The 20147-nt window shown below is 39.1% G+C and overlaps 1 protein-coding gene across 1 annotated transcript in view; it reads left to right on the top strand.

Annotated features, from left to right (window-relative positions):
- The window catches only part of snx19a (sorting nexin 19a), a 35469-nt gene extending 15645 nt beyond the window's left edge, over positions 1 to 19824 (top strand). Inside the window, exons 12-13 of the transcript XR_009815426.1 lie at positions 16512 to 16670; positions 19005 to 19824. The gene's annotated coding sequence lies outside the window, so the exon portion shown is untranslated. The remainder of the gene's footprint in view (positions 1 to 16511; positions 16671 to 19004) is intronic.
- Positions 19825 to 20147: the final 323 nt, after the last annotated feature.

Below are 20147 nucleotides of genomic sequence, written 5' to 3'. Positions count from 1 at the left end.
AAACACTTACAAGGAATGTGGAGCGGACGGTGTCCACAAAGTACGTGCGTACTTGGGCTCAGCATGGGAAGAATCGTCAACCATGACCAGTGAATAATGTCTCAACAACCAAATGGTGTCGCAAGCTTTAACTTATTTAGTGCTAATTAAAAACAGAAAACAGGTGGGGGGAAAAGTGCTCAAAAGGCAGGCGTAAAGCTGCTGCAGGAGAGGGGAAAAACAAGAAGTGAAAAACCACAAAATAAGAGCGCAAGACAGGAACTAAAACTACACTCAGAAAATTGCCAAGAAACTCATAAAAAGGCGCGGCGTGGTGTTACAAGCTGTGACATCATTCGTTAGCTTGTAAAGCATTTTCATTTTAAGCGCAATACTATATATTCCAACTGGTAAGTTACTAAAAACACACTTTGCTTCTTCCTACTCCTTTTCGGATATGTTGAATTGGGCAAATATAACCATTCCCTATAGGCCTTGTTAAAAATGTCTCTAATGAATAAATGACAACCATAACACTTTGCTGATAATACAAGTAGGGATGGGTACTGAATTTTGTACTTTTATAGGCACCGACCAAATTCTGTTGGTACTACTGTGAACCAATTCACATTAAATCAAACTGTGCCATATTTCGATACCTTTGTTGCAAGTGACATCAATACTGGTTGCAGACTCGACCGGCTTAAACAACTTGGTGGGCAAACAATCTCTCAAGCAGCACTCATAGTGGACTCAGCCAGAGTGCCCTTGGGTAATGTTGCAATTTTCCATGCCACAAAGCAAGAGGAAGACACTCGGAAGTAAAGTAAGGCTCCACCTTTGAAAATGTGCACGCTTGATGCTCATTTAAATTGGATTTGCCAGAGACACGCTACTGATTAGCATTAGCGTTTTTACATGCCGATTCCAACACATCCAAATTTGATAATGAAAGCTACATCTAAAATGTACGTTACAATTAAACAGCTGATGTGTAATAAGTGCAACACTTACAGTAAAAACACTTTTTAGGCCGCAACAAAATACCAAATTCAGCTTAATGGCAAAAGACTACTCCCTGACCGAGGTAGCACTCGATAGCTTATACACTACTGATATCTAACATCTGGGATTTGTATACAAATATTATTATATAATACTTGCAAATGAGACTCAGAAGTGTAATAAGAAAACAACTAGACAGTTATCATTATTTTTGCTCATGTTTAAATGTTATATAAACAACTAAATTGTATTATTAAACAAATTAACATAGGCTGTTGTAACGCATAAACACACACAAAAGTACAGAAAATTGGTACCGTTGAGTACCGGTATCAACCAGGGTAACTGGTACTGTATCGTACCCATCCCTGGCTACAAGGCACATATGCACTGTGCTGCTGCGTCATTACACAGTTTATTTCGAACATGCATACAGTTACAATACAATACATCACAATTCCAGTATAGTTGGCAGTACTGTTGGCAGTATAGTCAGTCATAGTACTCTTGCAGCTGGTGTGAATCAAGTTGAAGAGGTAACTGCAGGTAATGCCATCTTTATTCTCTTAATTGTGTCACAAGCTAAGTGGGTATGTATGCCTTTTAAGTGACACTAGTCATTTTGCAGGAGGCTGAATTGTAAACGTTGAGTTCTCAATAACAGATTTGGGTGTCAGAATAACAGACTCCTAAAATACATTTTTTGGGTAAGATTTTTTTTTTAATCATATTTTTTCACAAAGCTGACATTGACCTTCTAGTGCAAAGATGGCCAATTGTTCAAATCTTGCTGTGAAAAAGGCTTTACTGCTGGTATTCCACGGTCCCAAATCATTCCAGATGGCCCTAAAAAAACCTTCCATCTTTTCCAAGGTCGATCCATGACCCTTTTACCAGTTGTCAGCTATTTATTAATTACTATTCATCAATCAGGTTGGGAACCTCTGAGCCATGACCTCAAACCCCATCCCCCAACTCGAACAGAGATTATGAGCCAACATCAGTGACCTGTGAACTCACGAATGTTCTCTTCTCCATGAATGGACAAAAACTCCCACAGCCACACTCCAACAATTTACACAAAGTCTTCCCAGAAGGGTGGAATCTGTTGAAGCTGCAAAAAGGAGGGGATTTCCACCTCCTGTATGTAATGGCCACGTGTCCTGAATTTTTTAGTGTATCCTGAAAAAGAGCCTGCTTACAAGCTTCTAAGCAAAAAAGAAAGATGACGAAAGAAGAGATGCGTCCAAGTCCTCTCTCTGGTTCCTAAAGCATTGCATCAAGTCTTGGCTTTGCATGGAGGGGTTTTCTGGAACACGTCTTGTTCTCTGCAGCGCACATCTCAGCAAAAACAACAGAAACCTCAGTTTATGTTCTCACACATTGACTTCCATGGATCATGTGGCGCCATCATCACCACTCTTAATTTGTACTACCTGCTATGATGCAGTGATGGAAGAAATCAAACACAAATACTGATAAAATAACATTAATGTAAGTATTTGTCCGTTACCATAGGGAAGGGATTCACATGGCCCCAATCCTGGGTGGATCTTGCGTGAGAGGATTGAAGGGGGGGGGGGGGGGGATTAATCATTTTGCAATGCAGTCTGCTGAAAATGATGGAAAGTGCCACACTACATAGCAACTGACGATTTGGTCGAAGTTGGAATTGCCACAAAACACATTTTTAAGATATTCAACACTCTAGCACCTAAAGTGGATAGTGCACCACCCAATTCGTCATGTTTCATGTGTCAGGTAAACCGCGATGAATGGGGCTATATAAACCCCCTTATTTTCTGTTTGATTCCAATCTGTCTTAAGTTTCCTCAGTAGAAATTGCTTAATCAAATACACGTCAGAAACCTGAACCAAAACATCTCCTCTCATCTCCTTGTTTGTCAGCGTGTTGCCAAAATAAAGCTTGCAGAAACATTTATTCAGAGGTGGGTAGAGTATCCAGAAATTTTACTCAAGGAAGAGTGCTGTTACTTTAGAGCAGGGGGCCCAAACGTATTCCACTGAGGGCTGCACATTGAAAAATCTTAACATAGGTGATTTTGATATTTCATTTTCAAACCCAATACAATATATGGATTTTTAAATTGTTCTCATTTTTTATTCAACTTTTAAATCTCTTAATCAACGTCTGTCGATAGTTTTTTTTAAAAGTTTTTTTTAATGTTTTGTGCTTTTTTTGTGTCAAAACCCTGTTTATTGAGGCAAAAACGCAAAATATACAATACTATCCACCCCCCAAAAAAGTGGAATATTTGATGTAAAGTAATTGGAGCCTTAAATAGGTCAATAATTAATAACTTGGATTTGAATAAATATTACTTTTTGAGCTATCACTAAAATGTTGGGGAATGCAAAAGGACCCCACTTACTTTTACTTTTAACACTTAAGTCTTGAGAACAACTTTGTGTTTATCCGTCGATTATAAGATTTAAGTTGTTTATGTTTTTTGTTTTTTTTTGTTCGGTTTATGACCTTTTTGTTAAAGAAAACTTTGTTTTTAATATGGCCAACACAAAAAACATGCAATTTTACACCCCTCCCAAAATATTTCAAAGTGGAATATTGGATATGGAGTAATTGGAGCCTTGGATAGGTCAATAATTCATAAGAACATTGATTTTGATTCATTATTATTTTCTGGAGCAATGACAGTTTTAAAGAAAAAAAACAACCTGCATGACAGCTTTGTGTTCATAGGTTCAACATTGCAACTTTGTCTTATTACATTTCACCTGTTTGCTCATTTAATTCACTTTTTTTATGTTTTTTATTTGTATTTTTTTAACAGCTGTTGTAGAATGTGCCGCGGGCCGTTAAACAATTAGCTTTGGTACGCACTTTGCACGCAAAAGGACAGTGCGACGAAGACATAACAAACTCCCTTCTTGTCCTGTTGTTATTGACTTTGGACTGACTAGCGACTGCACGACACCAAGCCGCGGAACACAGACATGCGGCAGGCTTACACACACACATATACGCCAAAAAATATACGCCACACACACATACCCCACCCCATCCAACGCCCTTGCCGCGAATCACTTCAGAGTGATGGACGGCTGGGCAGCGCCTGAAGAGCTGCAGCCTCCCACCATAGCCCCCACTCCCTCCCCTCTGTTGCAAGATGTATGTTGTAATATGTATATGTGCTTTGCTATGGAGGTTTTTTCCCACTCCAGACTGGGCCCCCTTAGGAGCCCAGTCTAGATTGTATTTTTTTACTCATCCTTCCCCAGCATTGACATTTTTCCCATCTTTTACAGGGCGCCTTGTGGCGACCCATCAGCGTTCCTGTTCTATAACCCTGTACACTGTTTGTTTGTCTAATCTTGAACGGGTTTGTGCTGAAAACAAAGTTTCGTTGTACTCGTGCAATGACAATAAAGACCATACCTACCTGCTTTAGAGTAACAACTCAAGTAAAAGTGTAAAAGTATCCACTAAAATAATTACTTGAGTAAGAATGAGTATTCAGTGAAAAAAATACTCAAGTACTGAGTAACTGGTGAGTAACTTCTGATTTATTTAGTAGCAATTTCTTTAATGGTACTTGAACTACAGCATAATTTGGTGTGTGTGTGTGACACATAGAGATCCTACAACAGCATGTACTACACAAGATGCACATTTAAAAAAAACATCTACAACTTACATGTTTACTGTAGTTGGAAGCGGTATTCTTGTAGACTGAAATGTGGATTCTACTGACGCAGATGACAGCGAATGATATAAATGTTATTTTTCCTAATTTGTAAGGTAAATACGTCTGATGTCATGTCCCTTCTTTATGTGCGGTCATGTGACTGCCAGGCTCTGTTTGATTGGTGAGATGGAGTCAAACGTCATTAGTGCTTACGTTGGATTGGTGCAACAAAGTCATGTGACCGCGGCTGCTGAAAGAAGTCTTTCTAACAATGAGCCAAATAAATACGTCTTTGCAAGAAGTAAACAATATTTAAATAAATATGATCATATAATTAAATGTATAGTGATTGGAATGAAAGTGTAATTGGGTAAGTGTTTCCTCTTCACGAAAATACTCAAAACAGTTATGTTACATTAAAACCACTCAGAAATACCAAAGAAATATATTCTAGTAGTGCACAGCTTGTTGTAACTGAACTGTAATAAAGTTAGACGGCTTTTCTTTTTCTCCTCTGTGGCACACCTGTAATAACACAGCGCCACCTACGCGTGGCGATGAGGCGTGGACCCGTGACGACCCTCCTATCGGGCCTCCACTTTTGTGTGTTGGGTGTCAAATAGAGCACTGTCGGGTTATGTAACGCTTAAAGGAGAGGGCAGGTGATTTATAGTACAGGTGTTATGGAGTCTCTGTCGTAAAAGAGCGCCGGCGGCGTGCACGTATGCACGCTGACGAGCCGGGTCAAGAAGCACATGTGGTCAGGTGGAAACACACTTTGCTTTCATCTGGCTCCTGCTCAGGGACACACTTTTCGTGCACTTTTACGTCAAGAACAGAAGTCTTCTCAGGCCGTGTGCGCTAACATCCACTTGCAGGGCCGCGGGCGCACACAACAACATGTGACTGTGTGGTCCACTGACCACGCAAACCAGGAAGTTGCGTCTTTGGTCGTAACATTGCCGTGCATGTTTGTGTAAATGGTTGTTAGTCTTTTACACGTGTCCTGGTCGACTGCATGGTGACCAGTCCATGTTGGACCCCGCCTCTCACCTGAAGTCAGCTGGGATAGGCTCCAGCTCACCCGTGACGTTAATGAGGCCAAGCGTAGTAGAAGATTAATTGATGGCAATGTCAGTCCAAACTAGTGTTGTCCCGATACCAATATTTTAGTACTGGTACCGGTACCAAAATGTATTTCGATACTTTTCGGTACTTTTCTAAATAAGGGGGACCTCAAAAAAATGGCATTATTGGCTTTATTTTAAGAAAAAATCCTACAGTACATTAAACATATGTTTTTTATTGCAATCAAACTACAAGTTTGTCCTTAAATAAAATAGTGAACATACTAGGCAACTTGTCTTTTAGTAGTAAGTAAAGAAACAAAGGCTTCTAATTTAGCTGCTGACGTAAGCCATACTTGCCAACCCTCACGGATTTTCCGGGAGACTCCCGAAATTCAGTGCTTCTCCCGAAAACCTCCCAGGACAAATTTTCTCCCGAAAATCTCCCGATATTCAGGCGGACCTGAGTGACGTGTCGACAACCTGTTTTCACGTCCGCTTTCCCACAATATAAACAGCGCGCCTGCCCAATGACGTTATAACTGTAGAATGATCGAGGGCGAGTTCTTAGTTTCTTATGTGGGTTTATTGTTAGGCAGTTTCATTAACGTCCTCCCAGCGCGGCAACAACACACAACAGCAGTCACGTTTTCGTCTACCGTAAAGCAGTTCGTCTGCCGTAAACAGCAATGTTGTGACACTCTTAAAAAGGACAATACTGCCATCTACTGTACATGCATATGTGACAATAACATCTAGGGCTTTTAGAGAGTGCAGTGCACAACTGCGCACACAACAAGGAGATGAAGCAGAATGCATCATCAGAGAGATTGTTCAGCATGGTTAGAAAAATAGTGACAGAGAATAGAACAAGGATGGACAATTCAACCCTTAACTCAACAATGAGTAGATGAGTGTTATGTGTGTGTGTATATGTGTAAATAAATGAACACTGAAATTCAAGTATTTCTCTTATTTTTATATATATATATATATATATATATATATATATATATATATATATATAAATATATATATAATAAATACATATATATAAATAGAATTCACTGAAAGTCAAGTATTTCATATATATATATATGAAATACTTGACTTGGTGAATTCTAGCTGTAAATATACTCCTCCCCTCTTAACCACGCCCCCAAGCACGCCCCCCGAACACGCCGCCCCTCTCCCCCCCCCCCCCCCCCCCGAAATTGGTAAGTATGACGTAAGCAGTAACATATTGTGTCATTTATCATTCTATTATTTTGTCAAAATTATGAGGGACAAGCTGTAAAAATGGATCATTAATCCACTTGTTCATTTACTGTTAATATCTGCTTACTTTCTCTTTCAACATGTTCTATCTACACTTCTGTTAAAATGTAATAATCACTTATTCTTCTGTTGTTTGGATGCTTTACATCAGTTTTGGATGATACCACAGGTATAGGTATCGATCCGATACCAAGTAGTTACAGGATCATACATTGGTCATATTCAAAGTCCTCATGTGTCCAGGGACGTATTGCCTGAGTTTATGAACAGAATATGAATTTAAAAAAAAAGGAAAAAAGATTTTGTGACGATAAAAAATATCGATGTAATCATAGTATTATCGACTACTTGGTATCATTACAGTGGTTGTCAGGTGTAGATCTACCCATGGCATTTGTTTACATTCAGGGTGCTGTTATCGGTTAGCTATCGTATCCTCCTACGGTGTGTAGTGAAGCATGTTTAGATATTTTTCGTCCTGCATGGATGATACTTGTAAAAAACTCACTTTATTTGTCGCCATGGAGGCCAGGATTAGTGATTTAGAAGTAGCTAAAACATTGCCGACTGTGAACGGACGTTCGCCGCTCGCTAGCTAGCCATGTCTTAAAGCACCTCTTCCTGAGGGTGTTTCAGTGTTATAACTATAAACTTAACAGTTTTTAGGCCAAAATGCATCCGTTCTCCCTTTTCTGTCTACACACTGTGTCTGCTTGTAAGTACTCTGTGATTGTGTGCTGCCGAACATGCTCCTCTGCTCGCAAAACCAGCAATGTCATGACGTGACGACGCGCCGTCATGCCAGGGAACCGGTACTTTTCAAACAGAGTATAGTACCGTTTTTGATTCATTGGTACCGCGATACTATACTACCAGTACCGGTATACTGTACAACCCTAGTCCAAACTAAATGCCGTTAACATCAGCGTTGCCGGATTGGAAATGACAAATTAGGGTGCCTGAAACTTGAAATTCCAGTATTTTGAGCAAGGATGTGCCCGATGGATCAGTCACCGGTCAGTATCGGACGATTTTGTGAAAATGTATGTGATCGCCATTGCCGATTAATGCCTTTAGAAAGCTGATCAAAAAAGCAGACCCTATCTGGCTGACAGTAGCTGCGTTGCCATTGCAGTTTTTCGCAAAATAAAAGCGATATTTCTAAAATGTTGATAAAGTACATATTGGTGTTTCCATTAAAGGGTGTTTTGCGTCATGAGCCGTAATTCTCATAAAATGTCATCTCGCGAGACTTCGCTTTAAGGAAGATATTGCAGCCACTGTTCCGTGATATCAACAGAAGACGAAGGCAGCGGGTGATTGCTCAAAGGCAACTTCCTTACGGTCCCCTTGACACTTGTCTGGGCATGTGGGTCGGCCCATATTGCGGGGAAGGGACTTGCAGGAGGGCTTGGTGCAGCGATGCCGCCTAACTCGCCGCCCCCCGGGCCGACTGATCGGAGACTTAAAGCCCCGTTAACATTGTTCAGGCATGTGGGTCTCTGGTCTCTTCAGGCCTGCGGGCCAGGTGCGGCAGTCCTGCCTCGTTCGACCCTGGCCGGCCGATCGCAAGCGAGACCAAGACAACCCGTCTGCCCTGGGTGTCCTGCATGTTTGTGCAGATTTCTGAGGGTAATAGAAACGCAGATACTGTATTTGTTTTTTAGTCCCCCCCTGCATGTGTCCTAAGTTCATAAAAATCACCTCCATTACGGCAAGTAAACTGCATTTCTTAGAATCTTAGTATCAACATTTACAAAGACGTATTTTAAGCGTTAAACCAGAGCTGCCAAGCCTCACGCAATAAAGCATAATCTGATTTGTGACTGGATCGAGATATAAGGGGATTGTGGCGAGATATATATCATTAAATACTACAAAATTGGCAAGAGAAAGAAAAAAAGATTAAGAGTTTTGGATGGATAATAGGAGATATATGTAAAAAAAAAAGATCAAATTGATAATACACCAATTCTTGCCATACCGCAGGGAATGTACGACATCGCAGACGTGCATGTGCAATTATTAAAGAATATACATTTAAATCATTATCTGATAGATAGATGTATTAAATAAAACTATTCAGAATGTGTCATAATATATACAGATGCATATAAAGCTTTAAAAAAATCAAATATTATTTTACAAGAAAGTTTGAATAAAATAATTAGTGACAAATTATTGTTTTTTTGTTAGGGGATTAATAACAATTAACATGGCAGTTAATTAAACAGAGGAACATAAGTGAAGTTGTGTGTTTGGGCTGCAACAGTGCAATATTAAGCATACAAATATAGCTTCAGAAACCAGACACGTTACAAAATATGAGATAGTTCAGACAATCTTTGGAATAAAGAAAGCTGGAAGTGTGGTAACATTTCTCTGGGTCCCTGCATGCTCATGTCGGAGTTGATGGGAACAAACTAGCTCACTGGTTCTTAAACTTTCTTCACCAAGTACCACCTCAGAAAAAATGTGTCTCTCCAAGTACCACTATAACGACCGACATTAAAATACAGTAGCGTAGTAGGCCTGAGTGTTCATTAAAAACAAGGCAGAGGTTTTAACATGTATATTTGATATTTTTGGTCACTGTAACATTACACACGGTTTGAACAGTAACACTGTTTGAATTTAGGAAAATAAAACACTGCACTCTAATCAAGTGATTCTTTGGCATACCACCAGATGGAGTAGAACCACTGAACTCGCAAATCAGTATGCAAAACAGGTAACAACTAAAACTGAAACAAACATATAAATTAATCACAGTAAAGCAGAAGTGAAGAGTGTAGTTAAGAGAAACGTCAATAAAAAATGGCAGGATAATTGGTATAAAGAAACAAAAGGCAGGCAGTATTACAAAGTCTGGAGAAGTGTAAGAGTAATAAGAGGTAATACAACTAGAAAAAAAGAAGACATTATTACTAGAATGACGTTTTATGACATACATATCTAAATATTTCACTAACATTAATAAGGAAATATAACAAAGGGATGTGTGATTATTGTAATCAAATAGAAAATGTAGAGCATGTAGTAATACAGTGTAGAAAATATAAGAGAGATAGGAAAATAATGAAAAATAAGTTAGTGAAAGAGAAGGTTAGTATAGCAGTGGAGGATATTTTAAAATTGCATTTGGAGCATGTAGGGTACTCAGCTTACATACATTTTTAAAAGGACAGGGTTAAATAAAGTAATTTAGAGTAAGGTACCGTCTCGGTTCACACTCCATTTCAGAAGGTGGCGATAATGCACACCATAAAGTTGCTTGCCAACCACCATTAAAAGAAGAAGAAGAAGAAGAAGAAGAAGAAGAAGAAGAAGAAGAAGAAGAAGAAGAAGAAGAAGAAGAAGAAGAAGAAGAAGAAGAAGAAGAAGGCGGGAGCTATTGGCGTTTCAAACTATCTTTCACACACGATAGTGCCAACATTTAAAACCCACTTAACATTCTCCTGCTTGCTAAAAGAAGGTAACTACCCAATTTTGATTCGCTGTTTCTCCTTAGGTTTCCTGGTTGATATGTTCTGTTTTATGGCTGCTATACGTCTATCATTGACCTGTATGTGTTGCAAAGCTGTTTAACGTTTATTTGCTCCTTCTCTTGGCCAGTTCACACTTGAATAAGGGACTCTAATGTTAGTCTCAATATGTGTGTGTGTCAGTTACAGACTTGTAAATATACATTTAGACCCAGCAGTGTTTCTCAAAACGTTATATTTCAAGGTATATCCTTAACTCTCACAGTGTATACATGCAACCAAATGGACCAAACACTCTCAGACAGACCTTACAAAGGTCAATTTAGACCACCCTAAAGGAACCCAGAGTCAATGGAATCCACCTTGACAACCTAAAACAGTATGGGGCAGGGCCGACATCCGGGCAACTGAGCTACATACGGGTTCTTCGAGCCATAGCAACCTGACTGGCGTTGAAAACAAACCGTCGCCATGACTCTTTAACCTGTCGACCTGCGCTGATTAAACCCGTCATTCTGCCTCCAAAATGCCAAAAAACTGTGTTGTTTTTGGTTGTGCAAACCACAACTGGAAACAGGGAAAACAAAGGTCGTATTTTGTTCTGCCAAAGCGTGCTAAAAGCCCACAGAGACGAGACAAATGGCTCGCAGCTTTACACCGGGAAAACGAGGACGGTTCTCACTGGAGTCCCCCAAAATCCCGGGTCGTGTGTTCGGATCACTTCGTTTCTGGTAAATATAAGGAACAAAAATCCACCTTCTTAACCACAACTTGGTCCATGCTAATGTTGAACCCGTTGAATTTTTACTGAATAACGTTCGACAGCTGAAGTTGTTGTTGTTGCACAACAATAACATACGGTATAAAGGCTATTTCCAGTAATTCAGCAAATAATAAATCATAATACTGAACTGAATTTGAATGAGCTCTCTACAGATATAATAAATATACAGATACTTGTAGCCACCGTGTCATCCTTATTATCATTTATCAACATACCTTGGGTGATTTAACAATTTTTATGTGATTTATTCGTTAAATAACAACCGAAGCTAACAACCGACCTGGTGCGCTTGTGAGGTAGACATAAAGATTTCCAAATTCCATGTCCGGCCATTGTGTGTATGTGTGATTATCAGTCCACGCATCTGCTGGAAGGCGGTAAGGGCAGTCGTTTAATCCAATAACAGAACATTTTCACTCGTATTTTAACCTAGCCTCACTGGAAAAACTATTTACATAATCATACGCCATTTAGAACAGTTTAAAATGCCGTGAAACCTCGTTAAATGCCTTTTCTGTCAATGCTGTGTTCGTTGTGAGCTGGTTTGTTTTCAACGAATTCAATATGGCGACCGCGTTGCTAGGGGATTGGAGGGCGGAAGTGACGTAGGTCCGCCCTCGCCCATTCAATCAAACAGTGTTCACAGTGCAGGGAGAGCCGCTTGAGGTGAGAAAATCAGTTTTAAAGGGGAACTGCACTTTTTTTGGAATTTTGCCTATCAATCACAATCATTATGAGAGACAAGAAGACAAAAGGTTTTTGAAACATGTAACAAATGTCTCACTCTAGGTAGCTAGCAATGTAGCTAATAGTGCTACCTCTAAATGACTTTAAAAATGTATTTAAAAACCGTCAACAGTACTTTGTTTACGTTTTGTAACCAATATAATAACCAAACTGTAGCAACATTGTTATTGTAAGAGCGAACACTGAGGAACTCTTTTTCTATCGTACTAACACATCCCATGCTACATTATTAACCGTAAAAGCTAACTATGGCAAGAGATAAGCTAGCTTCAACTTCGACACAAAACGCGTTTGAGTTTGTAATGCATAGAACACCAATTTGTACTGACTGAAAAACATGAACAATCATATTACAGTATCTGTGTTATGTATGTAGGAGGGAGAGGAGGCGATGTTGCTCTATGATGTATTATATATACCGTATTTTTCGGACTATAAGTCGCAGTTTTTTTGATAGTTCACCGGGGGTGCGACTTATACTCAGGAGCGACTTATGTGTGAAATTATTAACACATTACCGTAAAATATCAAATAATATTATTTAGCTCATTCACGTAAGAGACTAGACGTATAAGATTTCATGGGATTTAGCGATTAGGAGTGACAGATTGTTTGGTAAATGTATAGCATGTTCTATATGTTATAGTTATTTGAATGACTCTTACCATAATATGTTACGTTAACATACCAGGCACGTTCTCAGTTGGTTATTTATGCGTCATATACCATACACTTATTCAGCCTGTTGTTCACTATTCTTTATTTATTTTAAATTGCCTTTCAAATGTCTATTCTTGGTGTTGGGTTTTATCAAATAAATCCCCCCAACATATGCAACTTATACTCCAGTGTGATTTATATATGTTTTTTTCCTTCTTTATTATGCATTTTCGGCCGGTGCGACTTATACTCCGGAGCGACTTATACTCCGAAAAATAAGGTATATATATATATCGTATTTTATTTATATATATATACACAAAATATAATTTTTTTAATAACGAAACAATACTAATAAATTAACTAGAGAATGGTGTGTGACAAAATCCAAGAGTGTGTATGGTGTATGACTTTGTGTAGGAATTCATTGCTGAGTGTTACCAGAAGTGATGAGCGAGAGGCGGAAGATCAGGAGGAAAAGGTAGAGCTCGGAGGTCCATGAGGCGGGCAGGAAGTCGGGGACTAAGCAGGGCGTCAACAGGTCCGTGTCCAAAGCGAGGGGTCGAGATCCAAGAGGCAGTCCGAGAAACGGGGGGGAAGGAATGACGAGACACTCAGCAACGTCAACGCGGGAATGGAGGTCTGCAGTAGGATGACAGAGAGGACACGAGACAATCAAAAATGACGGGGAAGAAAAACAGAGAGAGAGAGAGAGAGCAAGATTGCATAAAGCACGATGATCGCTTACTGTACGCCAACAGAAGGTTATGTTCTGGCGAGGGATGGCAGGTTGTGCAGGCTTTTGAAGGCAGGTCTGATCATCAGCTCCAGGTGTGCAGATTGCCGGCAATTGATTGCAGCTGTTCGCTGCCGCCGGTCTGGGGCGCGCCAAGCGCGCTCTCGGAGCTGCGCTCGGTGCAGTGCACTGACGCGCGCTCGGATCGGGACAATCTGTAAAGTATAAGCCCACATTTCATGTTTTGTTTGTACACAGCTGGCCAGACAGTGAATGTACTGTAGTTGTACTAACACACATGACGTGCTGCGTATATCATGATCAATATAAACAATGACTCACTTGATGGACAGTTGTCTGTTTGGTCCAGCTGGCCGTGGGACGTTTCCTGTTGATTTTGGGTAAGCAATCCATTTCTGTTGAAATAGCTTGTCTCCAAGTTCCACATTTATAGCGTCATTGCTTTCACCTCACTCCATGGCTTCTGTCTGCTCCAACGTGTCACGCTTCCTTCGTGCTCGCTTCTATAGTTCATCCTCAGTATGTTTAGCTTCAAAAAGATAACGCTGTGAGTCCTCATTTGACTAAAAATAGTCGTCTTTGTTGTCTGTTACCAAGTCTGCCATGATTAGAACACACACGCGTGTTTGATTCCGGAGGTAGGAACGCACACGTTGCCAGAAGTCAGACGTGTGCCGCTATGGAAACAGAAATATGTGTTATGGTGTTCAGCGTTATTTCTAGTTTCTACTTCCTGTGTTTAGAATCACTTCCTGTTCTGGTGCTCTTGTTTTGTCAGTATTTCCTGTTTGGTCTCTGTGTTTTGAAGCACCTTTACTTTCTATTCCATGTCCTGTCAGCACACCTGATTCTCATGAATTAGTTCTATTTAGTTCCACCTGGGTCCCTCTAATAGTGCTGGATCATTGTACTTTCGAGACTGATGCTTAGTGTGCTGCTTTTGTTTGTTTCCTGCTTCCTGGGTTATTAAATTAGTTTTACTTGCATTCCACCTGCTACCTCTGCATCCTTGGGGTCACGCTGCGCGCAACGCTCACCAGATCCTCCACAAAATAATTGCGTAGTAAATAAATCAGTCTCAGAAATGATTAAAATAAGGTAAATATTGAACATATTTCATATTGCTATGAACGTGTCTGTTACTACATTATATATAGACTTGCAGTGTATTGATAAAACGTTGCTGAGATAGGCTCCAGCACCCCCGCGACCCTGAACGGGACAAGCGATAGGAAAATGGATGGGTGGATGCTTGAGGCTTTTGAAGTTGTCTTAGAGTGCTTTGAAGGCTTCAATGGAGACTCCCATTAGCTGCATCTTTTAAGCGATTTTTTTTTTATCTTCAAAATCCTAAAAAAAAAAGTGTGTTCTTGTCTCTCATCATTGTGAACAATAGGCAAAATTCCAAAAATAGTGCAGTTCTCCTTTTAAGGTATAAATCGAAGTTACAACATGCCAAAACAACGGTAAAAAAGGTCGAACACATCATGACAAGACAAAGTCTTACTTTTGTAATTTTCTGAAACTTTGCAGCCCTGCATTATAGTCCGCCCTCTTACAGCTTCTAGGACGTAATGAAGTATGTATGTACGTATGTAACACATTACCTTTGGGTGTTGTTAGCTAATAATAGCAATTTGGATAGCTAGCGTTAGCTGCCATTAAATGTATATTCTATCATAACATGACTGCAAATTGTTCGTTGCTTCTCTTGGACTACTTTTGTATGTGTGCACGTGTACAGGCTGACGAGACTGGGTGAGTGACCGACTTAAACACCAATCATTTTATTAGGGCTAGTAAAATTTTTATTACACAAACTTTGTAATTGTGAAAAATATAGACAGTTTTAACACAAATGTGTTCTGTTAAAACACTAATGGTAACACAGGCTAGCCAATGGTGTTTTTGTAATAACTTTTGCTTTGAAAAATGTAACCGTGAGTAAGTTGCAAACAGCCCCTTTAAGTATCAAGTACTATTAATCACTGGAAGATAAGAGCACTCTGAGAGCAGGCCAGGAGCAAGCATGCTAATAGCTTAGCTAATGGCTAAGTTAGCTTAAAACAACACCAATAAATAGGTGCTTAGTAAACTCTAAGAAGCCATAAGTTGGTTGATACCAAGGGGAGTATCAGTATGTAGTTGATACTAGAGTGATTAGGTCGATATTTTTTTTATTTAAAAAAAAATGTTTTTGTTGTTTTTGTTAAAAATTTTTACAAAATCAGGGGACAATTCCCTGGACACAGGAGGACTTTGAAGGCAAAAAACAAATGATTTAAATGAGTAGTAAATAGTAGTTTTTACATTTGTTTAATTATTGTGTACTATTGTCTTTGGTTTTCTCTAAAAAATATATTTAATAAATGGAACAAGGAACTAGTTTAAATATTGTGCTGAAATTGTTTAACTGTCAATAGTATTCACCATAAATAAACTGAAGAATTTACAATTAATACATGTGATTGGTATCAGTCGCATAAAACCCTGACGGAAACTATCTATCTACTGTATCTATCTAATTTTGAGGAAGTTTTTGATACATACCACATTAAAACGAGTCTTTCAATGTTGCCACTAGTACGTTTGTAGAACAGCACCTTCACCTGGTTGTTAAAAGACATGGGACACACCTGCACGACATCAGGCGCAGTGCAGGATGTATTCTGTTTGTTAATGTCCATGTATTGAAGGTGATGGGGTTTTCGGAATTTTAGCATTAATTGTACAGAGGGTGCAATAGTCAAACAAATACAATAATTATTGTACGTCTGGCAACGTTGATCATTTTTGTTAAAGGGCCCCTCTAATGCTGACAACATTGGCACTTATTTCATAGTTCTGGACCTAAAAATTATGTCTAAAAGTAAAATCCCCCCCAAAATAGACACCGCAGTGATTTTATGCTTTTTTTTCCTAACGAGTTTCAACACAATTTGGAGTGGCCACTTTTAGCTCCAAAATGTGGGCGGGCCTGCATTAGCCTGCTGACTTGAGGCAATTTCATATTGTGTAGTTTGTGTTTTGCTACATGTTAATTTTGTGCAGAATTTAAAGTAATGATCAAATATGTTGCAGGTTGTATCAATACAACGAAAGAAGGGGTCAGTCTTGGATGTACAAAATTCAAAAGACTTGAGTCAAAGGCGATCCTAAAATTCAGGAGCACCTTCGAGAGAAGTCTGAGTCAGAATCTGCAAGAAAACGAAGAAAGATAAGCAGAAACAAGAGAAAAAGGTAAGCCGCCAGTATTCTATTTTTGCGTCCTCTTCTACTGATGTTTTCCTTAAGATGCTTGTGAGGGGTTGCTGAAAGAGCACGAGGAAACACAGGCTTTGGTGTCTATGGAAGTCCACAAATGGCGATTATTTAAGATTTATTTTTTTCTAATAATATTAACCATATCAGTTTTGAAGTAATTATAGACGAGGGCGACAAAAACATGCAATTAAGTGATCAAGAATAGTTTTACATGCATTTATCCACACTGTCTGTGCGGGGTAATGGGTTCCAGTTCTGTAGATGACATCACTCCAGGAGAGATAGAGTCTGGCGATGGAAATTAAGGGGGTATTCGAAGTAATCTACAGTTAGCCAGATTCCTTTTTCAGCAGCAACAATACATAAAAATAACTTCGTTACTGAAAATTCAGTCATCCAGACGCTGTTGTTGATACTTCTGGTGCCACCATACAGTATATACTGTAGCAGCAAGCATCTTGGATGGAAATCTTAAAAAATCTTTCTTACACTTTCAACAAATAGCAATACATGAACATATAAGGACGTCTGCTTTAATAAACTGTGACTGGAACTGCATGTACTGTACTGATTTGATTTTATTGATTCAATTTTCCATCTTCTAACAAGACTGACTTCTTCTCAGAGTTTGGAAAGTATGAGTTTATGACTTTTACTTTTCACATGTAACATCATGTTTGAAACTTTTATGGACACATGTAAGCAACTTTCCAGTTGATGAAAATAATTATCCTGGCTTCCAAACACGACTACAAAGTGTGAGACAGTGAAGAAATATATTTGCAGTGACAATGCTTTGACAATTACAGAACATTCAAATAAACACACAAGTAAAATGTTTGAAATTTCATCTGTTAATGAATTAATTTGTTAAGTCTTTAGAGCAGTGGTTCTCAAAGGTTTTCCACCAAGTACCACCTCAGAAAAAACTTGGCTGTCCATGTGACCAACAATTAAATACAGTAGCACAGTAAGCCTAAGTATTCATTAAAAACAAGGCAGAGGTTTTATTTAACAAGCATATTTAACATTTTTGGCCACTGTAACATTACACACAGTTTGAACAGTAACACGTTGTTTGATTATAGGAAAATAAAACACTGTACTTTAATCCAGTGATTTTTTGGCGTACCACTAGATGGAGCCCGAGTACCACAGTTTGAGAATCACTGCCTTAGATGACACTATTTTATATATAAAACAATGTTTAATTTGGAGGTTGCTACGACCACCGTGGGGTTGTTTTGAATCATACTTGCAAACCCTCCCGAATTTTCCGGGAGACTCCCGAATTTCAGTGCCTCTCCCGAAAATCTCCCGGGACAACCATTCTCCCGAATTTCTCCCGATTTCCAGCCGGACTTAAGGCACGCCCCCTCCAGGTCCGTGCGGACCGGAGTGAGGACAGCCTGTCGTCACGTCCGCTTGGCCAACCAAAAAGTAACCACAGAACACTATAGTGTTCTGTGGTTACTTTTTGGCTGGCCAACGGTTTACGTTGTATTGCGCACCCTGACGGCAAGTGTGGGAGTCGGTTCTGAAGTATGAAGTAAAGAGACGTAACTTCGTCACCTCGCCTGGTTATTGACTCCAACCCAGAATATGACACTGCCCATACCTATGCTCCTTCAAAGGCTGTGCTACTGGCTACAAAGCATTGCACTTTCAAATACAACAATGAGTAGAGAGGAGTGTTATGTGTGTATATGTGTAAATAAATGAACACTGAAATTCAAGTATTTATTTAATTTATATGTATATATATATATATAATAAAATACATGTATATATATATATAGCTAGAATTCACCAAGTATTTATTTTATTATATATATACGCCATCAGTGTGTGAATGTGGAAATAGTGTCAAAGCGCTTTGAGTACCTTGAAGGTAGAAAGGCGCTATACAAGTATAACCCATATATATATATATATATATATATATATATATAAGAAATACTTGAATTTCAGTGAATTCTAGCTATAAATATACTCCTCCCCCCTTAACCCCGCCCCCCGGCCCCGCCCACGGCAACCCCGCCCACCTCAAATCTCCCGAATTTGGAGGTCTCAAGGTTGGCAAGTATGTTTTGAATGGAGATTCGCACAATTTGGGCCTCTCCCAGTGTCAGTGAATGCAACACGGAACCACATACTGTATTCCCATGTGTAATTCAGTGTAACAAAAGGAAGAAGTAGCAGTCAAAGCTTGCATACAGAAAGTTTGAACCCTCAAGTGGGTGCCGAAAGGAATCCACGGCATCTGCTGTGAAAGTCAAGTGTTTCTCAAAGTTTTCCTTTTTTTCCAAGGCACTCTGATCTCTCAGTGAGCAACGTCAAGGCCTTTGATCATTGGAGGAGCTGTCACAAGACGACACCCACCTCACACAAGCGTACATCTTCACAGGGTCGAGTGAAGACACGTCATCTTGAACAGATGAGGGCGATAAGCTCAGCCTTTGGCTGTAAAAATGTCCACAGTTAGTTTGCACTGTGGACACAATTGCGTACAGTTAAGCCCCAAATTATTCATATCCAGGCCACATTTGGAGTAAAAATAAAACAGTAGTAACTAGACCAAAAAACTAAGTAGCATTCAATGCCTCATTTCAAATGAGGCAAACATGAAAAGAAAAGTGACAGAAAAATGAAAAGGCAATTTGTTTCTTTGTCATTGACAACCATGACACGCCAAGAGCACCGCACAGTTCCAACATTGTATTTAGATGTGCTCTCCACACCAGCAATACAACTCTTCTTTATTATCCACCAATCACAATTCGTAAACGCTGCACTTTTGAACATCAACATTACAACACAGGCAACTAGAACTACATTTTGCCCAATAAAGACACAAATCTTGCATGAACAGTAAGTTTAACGAACATAATTGTGTATCAATGATCAATTTCTGCTTGAGTTGTGTGGAATGTTAGTTTTTTTTGCACATTTTGCACACAATTTATTTTCACTTCATATTTCTGAATGTATTACTCAGTTATAATTTAATGTATATTACTGAAGTATTTACATTTTTATTCTGTTCACAATGCATGGCACAGATTTCTGTAAATATAAAAAAGCATTGTTTTTGGACAACATTTTTGTTTTTATTAAAATGTTGATTTGAGCTGTGTCTAAGCCTTGGGGAGATCTGGGACCTTTGTGGGGTCTTTTTTTTATTACCTGTGAAGATGACATCATGCAACATAATGTTCATTTTAAAGGCTAGCTGGAGGAAATGTGGCCACAGGTGTTGTTAATGGCATGACCGTGTTTTATAGAACATCACTTTATATGGACCTTTACCTATGTATGTGTGTATGTATGTATGTATGTATATATATATATATATATATATACATATACAGTACAGGCCAAAAGTTTAGACACACCTCCTCATTCAATGCGTTTTCTTTATTTTCATGACTTTTTACATTGTAGATTTTCACT

The sequence above is a fragment of the Nerophis lumbriciformis genome, linkage group LG09, assembly GCF_033978685.3.
Source record: "Nerophis lumbriciformis linkage group LG09, RoL_Nlum_v2.1, whole genome shotgun sequence".
NCBI classification, from domain to species: domain Eukaryota; kingdom Metazoa; phylum Chordata; class Actinopteri; order Syngnathiformes; family Syngnathidae; genus Nerophis; species Nerophis lumbriciformis.
Note: the sequence above shows the minus strand (reverse complement) of the source record. Positions and strands in the feature narration are given on the sequence as shown.